This window comes from Narcine bancroftii, chromosome 7 (assembly GCF_036971445.1).
Source record: "Narcine bancroftii isolate sNarBan1 chromosome 7, sNarBan1.hap1, whole genome shotgun sequence".
NCBI classification, from domain to species: Eukaryota; Metazoa; Chordata; class Chondrichthyes; order Torpediniformes; family Narcinidae; genus Narcine; species Narcine bancroftii.
The window spans coordinates 99,440,957-99,458,550 of NC_091475.1; the positions used below are offsets into that span (position 1 = coordinate 99,440,957).

The window sequence follows — 17,594 nt, forward strand, 5'->3', positions numbered from 1 at the left end:
TTTGGTTTCAGGATCTGACACACATGCACTGTGAACAATTGCAGTACTGTTGTGAATATTCTGTCTAGGATTAAACCGTCATCTGTGAAAATGGATTCTATAACTACCAGGAAACAAAAAAAGTAATAAATTTTCTTTTCCTGACAACAGAGCTGCTATTCTTTTTTAAGCTGGATGAAGCATTCAATTTTTTTTTTTTTTTTTTTTTTTTTTTTCAATGATAATATATGTACACATTTTCTGGTCCTGTGCGTGGTCTGTTAGGGAATGTGTACTGGTAAATAAACATGGGTTCCTTCATCTACTAACATTGCTGCCATTCACTTTAAAGCTGTGTGAAACACTCAGACTTTAATACATATCACTGCTGTACTTCTGAATTCATAATGCTTTGTACCTTTACGTGAGATCAAAAGGCAATTTAACTGTCCTCTAACATTAGATGTGCAGGTACTATATAATGAGATCAGTTTGTTTTCTCTGTCTCTGCTGGCATGGAACTTGGGTGCAATAAAAATGAATTTCCAACTTACTCCCTGAACTGTCTTTGTGAAAAAATATCTTTTATCTGTCTGATTGAAGGAATGCACGTTCTCACCATGCTGAGGATGACACAGGGGGAACAACCACCACAAGATGTTGCTAGAGGAATGTGAATGAGAAGGAGACACTGGAACAAATAATTGACCTCATCAAGAATGACCTCCAGCCACCTTCAATGGCATAGACTGCATGGAGAATGATCTTGAATGTGATGACAGTTTCTTTGCATCATGGTCTAAAGAGACCAGCCTTGGAAATAATGCAGCTTTTCACAGATTGCAGTGAAGGGAGTCCCAGGTACCTGATGCGATATTCAGCTGTGTGGCACAGTTCCTTGGACTGGATCTGACACTTGCAGCACTGAGTGATAAGGATATAGAAAGAAGCATTTCCCAAAGTGATTGGTGAAATGGCTTGTCCACATATCATACTTAAGTCACTTGATAATTTAATTTTAAAATTAAAAAAATACAGCACCGCAACAGATCCTTCCAACCCACTAGTCTGTCCCACACAAATAGACCCAAAACAAACACCATATGTTTTAGGAAGGTGGGAGGAAACTGGACACCCAGAGTAAACCAACGCAGACACAGACAGTACAGTAGTCGAACTTGGGTCATTGGCGCTGTAATAGTGGTGAGCTAATTGCTACACTAACATGCATGAGTTTGTTGGTTTTGTAAACAAGAAAGGCTACTACTCACTCAATGGAATTACTTTATGTGATGCTGCTTCAGTTCCTCCATGCCAAGTGGGCATGATGAGCAGACAGCAAGACCTGTACAATAGCCTTGTGGTATATGCAGTGCTAAGTTCATGCAGTATGGTGATTGAGAGCACATCACTGTCAGACTAGCAGTCCATCTCATGGAAGATATAAAAATGCATCCAGTATGTTGGAGAGTCAGCTAGGATGGTGAGGACATGGTTCTATAGATCAGAGGTAACATTGTACATTTACCCATGAATTGGGGCAGTAGTCTTTCTTTAGCCAAGAAAAGATTAAAACTTTGAATTTTTTGATTTCTATTTAGTTTAATCATCCCCATGATCACCTTAGTTTTATCCTATCAGGGAAATTCCCTCTCCCATACTCCTTTCAGCTTTATGGACTTTTTTGTCTCCTTTATAGTTCTGGTAAAGTGTTTCTGCCCTGTAACATGGATGATATTCCCTTCCCACAAATGTAGCCTAACCTGAAGATATCTTGCACCCTCTGGTTTTGTTTTACATTTCCAGCATCTGCAGATTAAAAAAAAAATTCACATAGATGTCTGTCACAGCCTGTTTAGTAAGTCCCATTGTGTCTGCCCTAGACCATCTATCCTGGCAACATGGTTTCATTGTCCCTTTTTTCAGTATTGTCATTCACATTTGTGTTGTTGATGATTATTTGCTCTCAAAACTGATGGTGCAATTGGTTAGAGATGGAGTGATGGATCCCTGACGTGAATATCCTGTCATCATGCTTTGGGAAGTTGGTATCATTGGAATTGTACACTCAAAGAAAGTTTCCCTTCCCCTTAGTTTCAGTACCTATGCCATCACATCTTCAACTGACTCCAGGTCAAGCACAGTCACAATGGAACATACTTCGCTACCCTCCCCCTTTTCCAGTAATCTTGTAACAAGTTCAAGCACTACATTCAAACCAGGTTTCAAAAGTCTTACATGAAATGGACCATTCATCATAAGATCACAAGATGTAGGAAAAGAAGTGGGATATTCATCCCATCGAGTCTGCTCCATAATTCCATCATTACCAAATCAATTCTCCCTCTGCTTTCTCCGCCTAATTTTTGATACCATGACTATTCAGATAGCTAGTAATCCCTACCTTTAATACACCCAAGGACCTAGCCTCCAAAGCTGCCATTGGGAGGAAATTCCAGAGGTTCACCACTCTCTGGCTAAATAAATTCCTTTGCATCTCTGTTTAAATGTGTCCCCTTCAATCCTGAAGTTGTGCCTTCCTATCCTTAACTCTCATCCCATGGGAAATAACTTTGCTACATCGACTCTGTCCAATCCTTCCAACATTCAAAATCCTTCTATGAGGTCCCCCTCATTCTTATAAGTACGAAGATGTGCAGTCCAAGAGCCAACATTCTTCATATGTTCCAGGAATCATTCTTGTATATCTTCTCTGAACCCACTCTAATCCCAGTCTTTCCTTGCTTCAATAAGGAGCCAAAAACTGTATGTATGCTTACCAGTGCCTTACAAAGCCTTTACATCACATCCTTGCTTTTGTATCCAATTCCTCCAGTTATGAATGCCAACATTGTACTCACCTTCTTCATCTCCAACACCCTAGAGGTTAACATTTATGAGGACTCCAAAGTCCCTTTGCACCTCTAAATTTTAAATTTTCTCCCTATCCAAATAATAGTCTGGTGTGGCGGGCTGGGTCAACCCGGCACACGATGGGCTAAATCGCTGTAGTGAACAGCCTGCATGGCGGGGCACGGGCAGAAGTTTCAGACTGCAGGAGCATGTTGCCAGGGGAATGGCCAGACCTCACAGCAGCATTATGACATCACTCCTGTGAGCCTGTCCCCTCCCTTAAAAATGAACATGTGTGGTTTGAATAAATGGCAGCCACTGGTTTACTTGCTTGGTGTGGAAAGCATTTATTTCAGCAGCTCTGCCTTCAGCACGCAGCAAGATGAATCCTGCTGACTCATCCACAGCCTAAGCAGCTGCCACCAACGGATCCCCCGTGGCAGTTTATGCCGAAAGCGTCCACTTGCCACCATTCTGGGCAAACCAGGCACACAGCTGGCTGCAACTTACAGAATCACAGTTCACCCTGCAAGGAATAACAGCCGAGGACACAAAGTTCTGGCACGTGGTCAGTGCCCTGGACCCTTGCCTTTAGCAGTGCTACACTGTCCTTTTATTCCTTCTACCAAAGTGTCTGACTGTACACTTTCCAACATTACATTTCATTTGCCCATTTTCCTAATTTCTGCAGCCTCTCTGTTTCCTTATTACCATTTGCCCCTCCACCTACCTTTGTGGCATCTGCAAATTTAGCCACAAAGGCATTTATTCCACAATCCAAATCATTAACATAGAACATAAATGGAAGTAGCCCTAACACTGACCACTGCCAAACACCACTGATAACCGGTTGACAGATTGTAATCGAGAATCTGCAGATTCCGTGCCTGCTCTTCAAACACTGTTAATTCCTTAATAAATGGCTCACCATTATTTCTCTTGTTCCTTTCCCAATGACTGTGCCCCTTTTTGAATTAGACAGAATTGGGAAGAAAGAAAGGAATACAGCAGTTAAGAGTGATCTCAATGTTTTGAGATTTCCAAGTAGATTTGTGTGTATTTTGAAATTGAGTTGCAAAAAAAGCTTCCAGGTTCTGTGTCCCACCTCTGAAGGAAACTGTATAAATTGATAAATTAGTCTAACTTATGCTGAAGTTGTGAAATGTTCAAAACTAGTGAGCATTCTCAAAGTCAGCCAGTTATTTTTTGACTAACACTGTACAATACAGTAGGCCATACTTGAGTTAAGGCTCAAGCCCTCAGCCAAGGCCTCATTCCTGACCATTCGGGCTGCTTTACATTTGCCTTCATGACTAGTAGGTGGTTTTTCCTTGCTTCGACTTCACAGAAAATGTTTCTGAGGCCTATGCCACAGAACTCTGCTCTTGGCAGATCTCTGAGCTAATGATTGACTTCATGTTAAAATCACCTTTCTCAAAATTCAAATGTAAATGAGAATATCATTGAAATGAAATGAAATGAAAATGTTCTCTATTTTCTAAGTGCAGTTAAAATGTTTGATAAAAGGACACAGATGTTGACATGTGAGTGTGATATCTCTTTAAACAGCATTATATAAGATACATGGATCAAACTTGGAGATCATCTATAAAAAAGCAATTAGGAATAAATGTGAAAAAATGAAATGTTGAGAAGAGGGAGGAGATGCAAGTGTGTCATTTCAAGTAAGTCTAAAATGATAATGACAGCTCATGAAACCTACTTTTCCTGGATTAGCATGACAGAATTTTGAATTGTTCAGCTTAGAATGCTCCATGTTACATTTCCCAGGGACATTCCCTTGTTTATCCATAAACCAAGAGCATCTACTCTAGCTATGTGACTCTGACATTTTAGGATGTGTTTCAATGGATTGAACTCAGTTGAATTTGTTCATATCAGATAAATTATGCATAAGTGAACATTACCTTATGCCAAATGTTGTAATTTGAATGAGCCACACAGAGAACAGAATATGGATATAACAGGTTTTTATTCAAGGTAGTTTAGCGGAAGATTGTCTCCTGCAAGAATCGATTGGTAGAATTTATTTGAACTCTGAATACATTAAGATTGTATATTCTTAAGAGAAAAGATAACATCAGATGATTAAGTACAGTTGTAATAATTACTGCCTAAAGAAATCTCTTGGTGCCTGCCACATTGACCACCGCCAGTGGGCTGATATCGCCTCAAACCGTGCATCTTGGTGCCTCACAGTTCGGCGGGCAGCAACCTCCTTTGAGGAAGACCGCAGAGCCCACCTCACTGACAAAAGACAAAGGAGGAAAAACCCAACACCCAACCCCAACCAACCAATTTTCCCTTGCAACCGCTGTAACCGTGTCTTTCTGTCCCGCATCGGACTTGTCAGCCACAAACGAGCCTGCAGCTGACGTGGACATTTACCCCTCCATAAATCTTCATCCGCCAAGCCAAAGAAAAGAAGAATAATTACTATTACAGTATATAGTTTACTTTGATATTTTGGGTGTAGATAAATGGTTCTGTTGAATTACATTTTTCCAATGAGAGCACATTTTAACTGACAAGATCTTTGTTGAGGTAAGGAGGTTCAAATAAATAGTACAAAATTATTTGAAGACAGAAACATCAGACACTCAGAACTTGTGTTTGGAGGGTTGACTTGCTGAGTACACAAATACCCCAAATATTGATTGACTGAACAAATATGTTATGGCTGTGCTTTGTGTGGTAAATTATTTAAAAATAAAGTCCAGTTTGGAACCTTCCTTGATTTCTGACACAATGCTGAAATTGAATTGAATTATTTATTTGCACATGTTGCAAGATCTGGGAAATGATTTTTGCATGCTATCCAGGCAAGGCCAGCAAGTGGGGCAATACTTATTATTTTTAAAAAAGTGTATTGGGTAAAGTGTTACAGTCAATCTGAGAAGGGCATGAAATAATGTGAGTAGGACAATGCGGAGCATATGGAGTAAAGTACAATGAAATAATGCAAGGGCATCATCTTTTAGAAATGAGAGGTCCATTCAATAGTTTGATATTAGTTGAAAAGAAACTGTCCTTGGATATAGAGTTTTGTGATGTAATGCTCAATTCCCTTTTATTTGACAAAGACAGGGATGTCATAATAACAGCTAAAGATATCTGATGCTTGGTTTCATGTAGGCCAATTAACATTGGTTTATAGTCAGTACATTTGGTCAATGTATACAGGAATGTCTCCTGGTCATGCCAGTTTCCAGACTGTATCTCTTAAATGGCTCCTATTGTATGCCAGTAGACAGCTCTATGTTTATTTGTGTAGCTGTGCTCCTAATTTCAAACTAACTTCTACAGTAAAAACCCCTGGTCTTTGGCATTTATGGGGGTTGATAGATGCCAGTTAAGTATATTTTCTGGTGGCTCTTACAATGCCTAACTAATACAGCTGTATTAAGAATAAACAGTTTAAAAGACAAAAATACTATGCTGCATTGACACTGAACAAACTTTTCTTGTATGATTATGTAAACCTTAAAACATTTTGCATTATTTTCAGGTGCATTCATTCAAAATATTTCATGGTCCCTGCATCTGCAGGTTCATCCCCCTCCATAGATTTGCCTGAAAGACGAACAATATCATTATATATAATTAACCTCCCCCTTCCCCAAGTTTACAGATAAAACCTGTGACTGGGGTGACTCTTGCTAAGCTTGCGAGCCTGTCAGTAGTAGGAAAATTACTGGAAGGTGTTCTAAGAGATCGGATATATAATTATCTGGATAGCCATAGACTGATTAGGAAAAGTCAACATGGCTTTGTGCATGGCAGGTCATGTTTAACCAATCTTATAGAGATTTTCAAGGTTACCAGGAAAGTTGATGAGGAAAGGCTGTGGATGTTGTCTACATGGACTTTATTAAAGGCTTTGACAAGGTCCCACATGGGAGATTTGTCAGGAAGATTCTGATGCTAGGTATTCACGGTGAAGTAGTGAACTCGATTCAACAATAGCTGGATGGGAAAAGCCAGAGAGTAGTGGTGAATGATTACTTCTCAGATTGGAGGCATGTGACTAGTGGTGTGCCTCAAGGATCAGTGCTGGCATCTTTGTTATTTGTCATCTATAGCAATTATCTGGGTGATAATGTGGTAAATAAGATCAGCAAGTTTGAAGATGACACTAAGATTGGACATGTTGTGGACAGCAAAAAAGGTTTTCAAAGCTTGTAGAAGGATCTAGACCAGCTGGAAAAATGGGTTGAAAAATGACAGATGGAATTTAATGCAGATAAGTGTGAGATGATGCACTTTAGATGAACAAACCAAGAAAGGACGTGCATGGTAAATTGTAGGTCACTGAGAAGGGTGGTAGAACAGAGGGATCTGGGAATGCAGATATATAATTCCCTAAACATGGCATCACAGGTAGATAGAGTTGTAAAGAAAGCTTTTTGGCATATTGGCCTTCAAAATATTGAATAGGAGTTGGGATGTTATGTTAAAGTTGTCTAAGAAATTGATGATGCCAAATTTGGACAATCGTGTGTGGGTTTGGTCACCTAACTCCATGAAGGACATCAATAAAATAGAAAGAGTGCAGAAGATTTACTAGGAAATTACCCAGACTTCAGGAACTGAGTTGAAGGGAAAGGTTAAACAGGTTAAGACTTTATTCCCTGGAACATAGAAGAATGAGGGGAGATTTTCTAGAGGTATTTAAAATTATGAGGGGATAGACAGAGTAAATGTAGATAGTCTTTTTCCACTGAGAGTAGGTGAGATACATACTAGAGGACACAAATGAAGTGTAAAAGGGGAAAAGTTTAAGAGAAATATGAGGGGGGAACCTCTTCACATAGAGAATGGTGGGGTTGTGGAATGAGCTTCCAGCTGAAGTGGTGAATATGGGCTCAATTTTAACATTTGAGAGGAATTTGGACAGGCACATGGATGGGAAAGACATGGGGGCAATGGACTAGGACTAGGTCAGTGGAACTATGTTAAAAAGTGGTTAGGCACAGATTAGAAGGGTCGAAGAGGCCTGTTTCTGGACTGCAATGTTCTAAGCAGGGATAAGGAGATGCCTTATGACACTCACTCCAATGGTGAGCGGCATCAACCAGTTCTTCCTGGGCAACACTATTTTATTCAAACACAACTTTATTCAAACTTTATTCAACAGCTGTGATGAGCAAAGCACTATAAAGACTGGCTGAATATTTACTCCCATCTTCATCAAAGGTGCATGTGTTCAGAGAACATTTACTTTTACAATTGTAAACTTACATATATTTACCTATTATTTTATTTTTTTAATTTTTAAAATTTATTTTCTTTGTTTTTTTTTAATGCCGGTTGCCAGTTCCAGATACCAGGGATTTTACTGTTCTTGCAATTTATGTTTTGAAATACTTCCTGATGACTGGTTCTCATATGTATTAATGGCTACTTCCTCCATATCTCCTGAGCCTATCAATCATAAGAAATAGGGGCAGGAGTCACAGGAGTCAGCCAACTAGCCCATCGAGCCTGCTCTGCCATTCAATCAGATCATGGCTGATTTGGTAATGGACTCTGCTCTAGTCACCTACCTTATCTTCATATCCTTTAATTCCTCAACAATACAAAAATCTGTTCACCAGTGTCGTAAATACATTTAATGAGGCAGCCTTTATTGCTTCCTTCGGCTAGAATTCCACGGACACAAGACTCTCGAGGAGAAATGATTCCCCCTGATTTCTGTATTAAATTGACTTCTTGAGGAAATGTTTTCTAGTTCTAATCTCACTTCCGAGTGGAAATAACTTTCCTGCTTCTATCTGATCTGTTTATTACTTGATTTTATATGTTTCTATAAGATGACCTCTCATTCAAATTCCAGTGAGTATAGTTCTAGGCAACTTCATCTCTCCTCATAGGCTAATCTCCTCATTTTTGGAATTAATTTGGTAACTTCCTCTGCCCTACACCCAAAGCCAATTTTCCTTTTCTCAAAGAAGGAGACCAGAACTGTATGTGGTACTCTGGTATGGTTTCACCAATATCCTGATTAGCAGAACCCCCCCTGCTCTTAAATTCAATCTCTCTAGCAAAAAAGGCCAACATTCTCTTTGCCTTTTTGATTATGTACTGCTCCTAATGACTAAATTTTTGCAATTCATACACAAGCACTCCCAAATTTCTTTGTCCAACCACCTGCTGCAATCTTTACTCATTTTAATAAAAATCCAATATACTATTTTTCTTCCATAGTCGATTACCTTGTATTTGCCAACATTAAACTCCTTTTCCCAGACCCTTGCCCATTCACTTAACCTATCTATAATATCTCTGAAGGCTCTGTGCCCACTAAATTTCGTGTCTCAAAATGACAGGCTACAGGATGATGATGGTCAGATTAGAACACCTTCCTATCCACTGATTTGATCTCTGGTGACAAGCTATCTGTTAACATTTATGACAAATCCACTGACCCCACAGCTAAGTAGACAATACCTTCTGCTAAACAAGAAGTCTGCAGATGCTGTGGGGTTATTGCAGTACACAAAAGTGCTGGAGAAACTCAGCAGGCCATGCAGTATCAATGGGAAGCAATAGGCAGTTGATGATTTGGGCTTGAGTCTTCCTTCAGGCAAGTCTCCACTGAACACCCCCCATCTAGCCTTCCTCAGCTTCACCCTGTATGACTAACAGAACCTTCCTCCAATCTTTCCCCCTCCCTCTCCCCAACATCCATTATTTTAAGGAACTGGGTGCTGGAGTGCACAGCCAAGGCCTATTTGAAGCTCAGAGCCAAATCTCTTGCCAGATGCCTTTGAAATTGGTTGCGGGGATGGGGGAGGTGATAGAGGGACAGTCTTCTCATTTGGCCCTTTGATTGATGAGAAACTAAATGGATGGTTGGATAGATGCGAACCAGAGGCAGCATGGATCTGAACTGGTCATCTTTCCTGCCTGGCTATTGATGTGTTTGTGATGTTTCCCTCCTTGATGATCCAAAATGGTTACAGGCTTCTTATTACAGATCTTAAAGGAAAGATATTGCCACACATAATATGCTGAATGATAATCTGAAAGGAAATATGACACAATGTCTACTTTCCTGCTTCTGAATTCAAGTGTACTTCTTCAGTTCGTCACTGCTACATACTCTCATCCCTCTCTATTTGATTAAAAGTTGAAGTGTTGAAGCTTCCAGGTTGATCCATTTCATGATGAACCATAAAGTGCTTTCACCTCCAGCTACAGCAACATTAACAAAGCTTGTGGAAGGTAAATTGATCAGTTTTAAATCTGAAATGCAATAATGTTAATCCATTTTTTTTCAGAAAGGATCTTTGACATTAGTTAATATTTTAGTTGCTAATGAAGAGACCAAAAAAAAATCAAACTGAAAGAAAATAATATAAACTTAATAAAAAGTTTAGTAGGGGTTAAGATGATTAAAGCTCTTTTATTCTAATGCAAGGGTGATTTGAAATAAATTATTTGAATTTAAAGTTTACAGAGTGAATGTAAATATTGATATTATTAATCTGACTCATACCAGCCAGCTGAAAATAAAGTGGATTTGAGATGGTACACAATACTTGTGCAAATATGGATCCATTAAGTTAGAAAGGAGCGGCGTAGTTGGTGAATCTTCATATAGCAGCTATCAAAAGGGTGAGAAAAACAGTAGAAAAAGATTATGGAAGAATTTGCATAGAAATAAGTAATGATAATGGCATCTGAATAATAATTATAATTGGTCACTGCTATCAACTGATAACTCAAGGTGAGTAAGCAGATAGCAAATTGTTCAGCCAAGCGAGAAAAAAAATGCTGAACATGGTAATGAAATCAAGAGAGTTTTCAATAACATGGGCAAAATGGACAGATTAAAGAAAATTGGACAGTGGGAAAATGCACAAAGATCTCCGAATATGTGAATAAAAAGCCTTGTTTTTCTATTTATTTGTTAACTCCTTGATGGTGGACAATTCTACAGAATTTCTGTTATCCTTAAACACCTAGTCTACATTGGCTGTTCTCATACCTGAGGTGTGAGAGTGAGTATGGATGGACTATTTCAAGAAGGCAACTTCACAGACATTCTTGTTCTCTCTGTTGCACCATCAATAACTTCAAAGACAAAGAAGCTGTGGAGAAACTGATAGGCTTTTATTCACAACAGAATGGAGGGATGTCCATGTTGGTCAACTGTCCAATGGAGGCGGATGTGACACAGTTGCCTTTATTCAGGGGTCAGTGGGAAGAGGCTCAGGAAGAGGCGGCAACGGGTGTGTCCTAACACATCCAAACATATATACAGTGGTTTACCACATTCACCCCTTGTTTTTAGAGAGAATCTGGTGTGGTGAGAGAATTAAATGTTCCCACAAGTTGAGTCTTTTGGGTGGTCTGGTCTTTCGCTGCAACCGTTGTAGTACTGGTTATGGTGCAGATGTTGGATCTTGGTTTGTCTGGTCACCTGTATGCTGTTGTTGCCTTTGGCTTGGTGCCGGATTTGACATGTCATCCACTGGAACAGGGGTAACATGCCATGACACTGGTGTACTGTGGATAGTAGTAGATGAAGGGGGTGTAGTGTGGTTGGCAATGATCTGAGTTCCAGAGGGCATCAGGTCCTGAACAGAGACTATATCCTCATGCCCACTGGGGTACACCACATGGGCGTATTGGGGGTTGGAATGGAGGAGGTGGATCCTTTTGACCAGTGGGTCAGACTTGTGGTTCCTCATGTGCTACCTGAGAAAGATCGGCCCTAGAGACATTAGCCAGGACGGCAGTGTGGTTCCTGAAGTGGACTTCCTGGGGAAGGAAAACATCCTTTCATGCAGAGTGGCATTGGTGGTGGTTCGTAGGAACAATCTGATTGAGTGGAGGTCAGGGAGGACCTCTTGGCAGTGGGAGACTGGAAGGTCACTAGACCTCAGGGCTAGGAAAATGGTGTGGCGTCTCACCCATGCGGCAAACGAACTGGCTCCAGCAGTCGCGGGTAGGTCAGCAGCCAGCAGCATCCACAGGGACTCTCAGTGTGGGGCAAAGCTTTGGCCCAGAAGCTGATCCCACTTTCGCCCCACAGGACTTGAGAGTCGCTGGGAAGCGTGGGCCTCTTAAGCATGCGATTTTGAATTAGCAAATCAGTTGAACTGAAACTGCTCAACTTAGCACGTTTCTTTTGATCGCAGTGACATGCCAGCCACAATGGCTTCCCACTGTTATGAACTAACAACCCTTTCAATTATTTTTGGGACTAAAGGGACTTTCTTTGCACTAAAACAGGAAGAGCAATGGAAAATTCACCAGACAATGGTAAATTCAAAATAATAATTTTTAAAATTAAATCAGTGATTCTCAACCTTTTTCTTTCCACTCACATACCACTTTAAGCAATCCCTGTGCCATCGGTGCTCTGTGATTAGTAAGGGATTGCTTAAGTGGTATGTGAGTGGGAAGGGAAGGTTGAGAGTAATTGCTCTAGACCCAATTGTTACTGAAATATTTTGCTTGAGAAAATTTGTCATTGGTCCATTTCCTTTGGAGTTATGAAAGTGTGCACTTAACAAGTCAATTAGGTACAATTAAAACAGTTGTTTTCAAACCTTTCTTTCCACCCATACACCACCTTAAGCAATCGCTTACTAAACACAGAGCATCTATAGCATAGGAAATATTTCATGTGCTAAGTGAGTGGAAAGAAAAAAGGTTGAGAATCACTGAATTAAATTATTAGCAACATAACATTTCTTACTTGTCTCTAAACTTACTTAACTCTAAATTTAACCTCACTATGCACAAGTGTGTGTGTGTGTGTGTGTGTGTGTGTGTGTGTGTGTGTGTGTGTGTGTGTGTGTGTGTGTGTGTGTGTGTGTGTGTATATATATATATATATATATATATAATTAAAGTCCCAATTTGAAAAGTTAATCTCTAAAAGTTCAGCATAATTTTGGAATTGCTCGAAGGTCTTAAATTCTCAGTTCAGTTCAGAAATAACTATAGAGAGCATTTAAACATTATATTTTCAAGTCTCTTTAATCACAATGTGGCTATTTTCTTACACGATGAATTCACAAACCCAGACAAGGGTTAAACGAAGTGACCAAACAAAAATAGACCCAATAGACAGTGAAATGGTCTTCCTTATTTCGATAGAAGTGTAATTTGCACTCTGCTCAGACCTGGCAATTTCTGGTCATGGACCTGATCTCTTCAATGGAGTAAAGTAGGTTGTGGGCTTTGATCAAGTGGAAGAATTTGGTGACTCCAGGGTGGCATAGGTCATTGTTAAGGGCTTGTAATTGGTCCATTTGTGCACTGGAACATGTTCCGTAGGATAGAACATCTGGAGATATCATGATTGGAGGAGGAAAGTTCGATTCTCCACCTCAACATCTTGTTGTTTTTGATTTTACCTCACCGCTGATTGTGAAAGAGATTAAGTATCTCGCTCGGATGGTCTTTTGCCTATCTGGTGCCAGAGTCTGAGATATCTTGGATTGAGTTCTCCTGATTCTAGGAAGAGAGGGTGAGGAGCCAAATGTCATGGTCCATGTAGGGACCAATGACGAGGGTAGGAAGGGTGAGGAGGTCCTGCAAGGAGAGTTTAAGGAGTTAGGTGCAAAGTTGAAGGACTCAGGATGGTAATCTCAGGATTGCTACCTGTGCCATGTGCTGGTGAGGCTAGAAACAGGAAGATAATGCAGCTAAATGTGTCTAAAGGATGTTGCAGGAGGGAGGGCTTCATGTTTCTGGATAATTGGACTTTGTTCCTGGAAAGGTGGGACATGTTCTGACAGGACTGTTTGCCCCTGAACTGGAGGGCAACTAGCATCCTTGCGGGTAGGTTTGCTAGTGCTGCTACAGGGGTTTAAACTGGATTTGCTGGGGAACCAGAGTGTTAGAGCAGATAGTGAGGTGGAGGACAGCTAGGGTTATGCAATGACTGGATGTAAAGACAGAAAGCAGAGGTTTGTAAATGATAGAAATGATCTCAGATATATCTATTTCAATGAGAGGAGTATTTGTCAGTAAGGCAGATGAGCTTAGGGTGTGGATTTGCACATAGGATTATGACATTATTGCTATTAGTGAGACTTTGTTGCAGGAGAGGCAACAGTCTGGGGTTCTGATGTTTCACACATGATAGAGGGGGGGTGGGATGAAAGGGTGAGGAGTGGCATTGCTAGTCAAGGAAAATTTCACAGCTGTGCTTAGACAGGACAGCACTGTGGACTTACTTACAGGGTCATATGGGTGGAGCTAAGAAACGGGAAAGGTGTGAACACACTGATAGGCCTGTATTATAGACTGCCCAATAGTCCGAGAGAATTGGAGGTGCAAATCTGTCAAGAGATAGCAGACCATTGTAAGAAACAGAAAGTTGTGGTGTTATGGATCTTGGGCAATTTTATTTTTGACTGAGGACAGTACTGAACCTACTGCAGGGAATTTGATAGCTGATGCGTGCAGTGGTAGTGCTGGGCTACTGCTAGGGAACTTTGACAGCTGACAAAGCATGGGAACCATGCACTGGAAGTCCGTGGGCTTACAGGAGAGCAAGCCTGTGGCTGTTAACCTCTCTCCACCAATTGGGAGAGCTGGAGGCACGTGCTGGGCAGTTTAAAAAGCCCAGCACACTGGTTTCAAAGAGGTTAGTTGGTGGATTGGACTGCAGGCAGCCAGACAGTCGGTCTGAGAGTGCGTGCTCACCCGACAGCTTCAACAAGCCACATGCTGAGTTACTTTTTTCACGGGTGCAACCACTGCTGTCTGGAGCTGTATGTCAATGTGCTCGTCCAGTAGCTTCAGTGGAAGAAGGAAAACTGAGCTGCTTTGTCAATGGATGCCAGCACTATTGTTTCTGACAGCAGTTTGGGGGAAATCTGATACCCAGAGTGTGTGTGGGACTGACCAGTGCCTCTCTTCTCCCTTTCAAGAGGAGGGCGTTGTATGACAGGAGACACAGGACCTCTCAAGCCAGGGTGTCCAAAGGAGAGGATATATGTGACAGAAGGTCACTTGGTAACCCAAAAGAGAGCTTCTGAGGTGTGAACCTCGTAGTGACCAGGAGGACACTGTGAAAATTCCCAGGTGAAGGAAGTAAAGGTGGTCATTGCCACATTCGAAGCTCAAGCCAATCTCCTGTTCCCCTGACAGCATTGAAAGTCTATAGGAACCACAGTCATCTGGATACAGACTCATACTAAAAGACCAGTGGACAAGAAAACAAATAATCCCAAGCCTGATGACCAGATCTGTGAGCTGTTCCTTCTTGACTGACATACTTGACGTGACTGACTTGGGGGTTTTATTTTGGGAATTATTGATTTTTTTGGGGGGGGATTTGAGCTTAGACTGTTATGGTCTGGTTTTTTTCCCCACATATGATGTATAATAATCTGTTGTTTGTATAGTGTTGCCATTAAGGCTTGTGTAGGTGTGTTAAGTTTATTGGGTTAATTGTATTATTGTTTGTTTATTAATAACTTTTGTGTTAAAATTAACCCATTCATTTATGTGTCTCTCAATTGCTGCTGGGGAGTGTGATGGTGGTAATAGGAGATTTTAACATTTTGCATACTGTAAAAAGAATGGCTGGCTTAGAGTTTGTCAAATGTGAACAGGAAAGTTTTCTAAATCAATATGTGGAGGTTCCAACAAGAGACTTTCAATGCTGTCAGGGGAACAGGAGATTGGCTTGAGCTTCAAATGTGATCTTCTATTAAGGAACCAGGCAGATCAGGTGGCAGAAGTCTGTGTAGGTGAGCATTTAGAGTCCAGTGACCACCATGCCATTAGGTTCAAGTAACTTATGGATAAGGATAGGTCTGGTCCTCAAGTTGAGGTTCTAAATTGGAGAAAGGCCAATTTTGTGGAAATTAGAAGGGATCTCAGAGGAGTCGATTGGAATAAGCTGTTGTCTGGCAAGGATGTGTTTGGCAAGTGGAAGGCATTCAAGGGTGAGATTTTGAGGATGCAGAGTTAGCATGTTCCTACCAGGATTAAAAGCAAAATTAACAAGCCTAGGGATCCTTGGTCTCAAGAAGAAGAGAGAGGTGCATAACCAGTATAAGGAGCAAATTAGGTACTTGCAGAATATAGAAAATGTAATAGAATACTAAAGAAGGAAATCAGGAAGGCAAAAAGAAGGCATGAGGGTGCTATGGCAGATAATGTCAAGGTAAATCTGAAGGGTTTCTGCAAGTATATTAAAAGTAAGAGGATAACAAGGGACAAAATTGGTCCACTAGAGGATCAGAGTGGTCAGCTATGTGTGGGGCCCCAAGAAATGGGGAGATCTTAAACAGTTTTTTTTTGCATCAGAATTTACTCAGGAAACTGGCATAGAGTATGTGGATGGAAGGGAAACAAATAGAAGTGTCATGAAACATATGGAGATTATGGAGGAGGTCATTGGTGCCTTATAGTGAATAAAGGTAGACAAATCCCCTGGGCTGGATATGATATTCCCTTGGTCCTTGAAGGAGATGTGTTGAAATTTCAGGGGCCCTGACTGATATATTCAAAATGTCGTTAGCCACAGGACAGATGGTAGAGGATTGGAGAACAGCTCATGTTGTCCTGCTGTTTTAAGAAAGGCTCCAAGATTAAACCAGGTAACTATAGATCAGTGAGCCTGATGTCAGTAATAAGTAAATTATAGAAAGGAGTTCTGAGAGATAGGATATATAGGTATTTGGACAGCCATGGGCTGATTATAGCCAGTCAACATGGCTTTGTGTATAGTAGGTCATGTTTAATAGATCTTGTAGAGTCTTTTGAGGAGGTTACCAAGAAGGTAGATGAAGGAAAGGCCGTGGATGTGGTCTACATGGACTTTAGTAAGGTCTTTGACATGGTCCTACATGGGAGGTTGGTTCAGAAAGTTAAGACACTAGGTATTCATAGATGGTTGTGAACTGGATTCAAAATTGTCTGTGTGGGAGACTGGTAGAGGATGGTTGCTTCCCAGATTGGAGGCCTGGGATGAGTGGTGTACCTTAGGGATCTGTGTTGGAACCATTATTGTTTGTTGCCTATATCAATGAACATGATGATGATGTGGTAAATTGGATCAGCAAGTTTGCTGATGACACAAAGGTAAGAGGCATAGTGGACTGTGAAGAAGATTTTCAAAGCTTGCAGAGGGATCTAGACCAACTGGGAGACTGGCTCTTTAAATGGATGATGGAGTTTAATACAGACAAGTGTGAGGTGTTGCATTTTGGAAGAGAAAATCAAGGAAGGATGTACGTTGTAAATGGTAGGGTACTGAGGAGTGCGGAGGAGCAAAGAGACCTGGGGTACATTGTTCCCCGAAGGTGGCGTCATACGTGGACAGGGTTGTAAAGAACGTGGTTGGCCTCTTGGCCTTTATAAATCAATTGAGTTTAGGAGTTGGGATGTTATGGTGAAGTTCGATAAGATATTGATAAAGCCAAATTTGGAATATTGTGTGCAGTTCTGGTTGGGTACCCACAGGAAGGATATCAATAAGATTGAAAGAATGCAGAGAAGATTTACTAGGATGTTGCCAGGTCTTCAGGAGTTGAGTTACAGGGAAAGATTAAATGGGTTAGGAGTTTATTCCTTGGAACGAAGAAGAATGAGGAGAGATTTGATAGAGGTTTACAGAATCATGAGATGTATAAACAGAGCAAATGTGAGTAGGCTCTTTACACTGAGATTAGGAGAGATAAATATGAGAGGACATGGTTTTAGGGTGAAAGTGGAAAGGTTTAGGGGGAGCATTAAGGGGAACCACTCAGAGCGGTGGG

General features: G+C 40.8%; 1 protein-coding gene across 4 annotated transcripts in view; it reads right to left on the reverse strand.

Moving 5' to 3' along the window:
* The window catches only part of cnmd (chondromodulin), a 97,008-nt gene extending 93,956 nt beyond the window's left edge, over positions 1–3,052 (reverse strand). For 2 of the 4 annotated variants that reach the window (XM_069890643.1, XM_069890644.1), the window contains exon 1: positions 2,841–3,052. The gene's annotated coding sequence lies outside the window, so the exon portion shown is untranslated. Of the gene's footprint in view, positions 1–332; positions 904–2,840 lie in introns of those variants that run through there. The other 2 variants (XR_011342032.1, XR_011342031.1) reach the window with 2 other exon arrangements.
* Between the last annotated feature and the right edge of the window lie 14,542 nt (positions 3,053–17,594).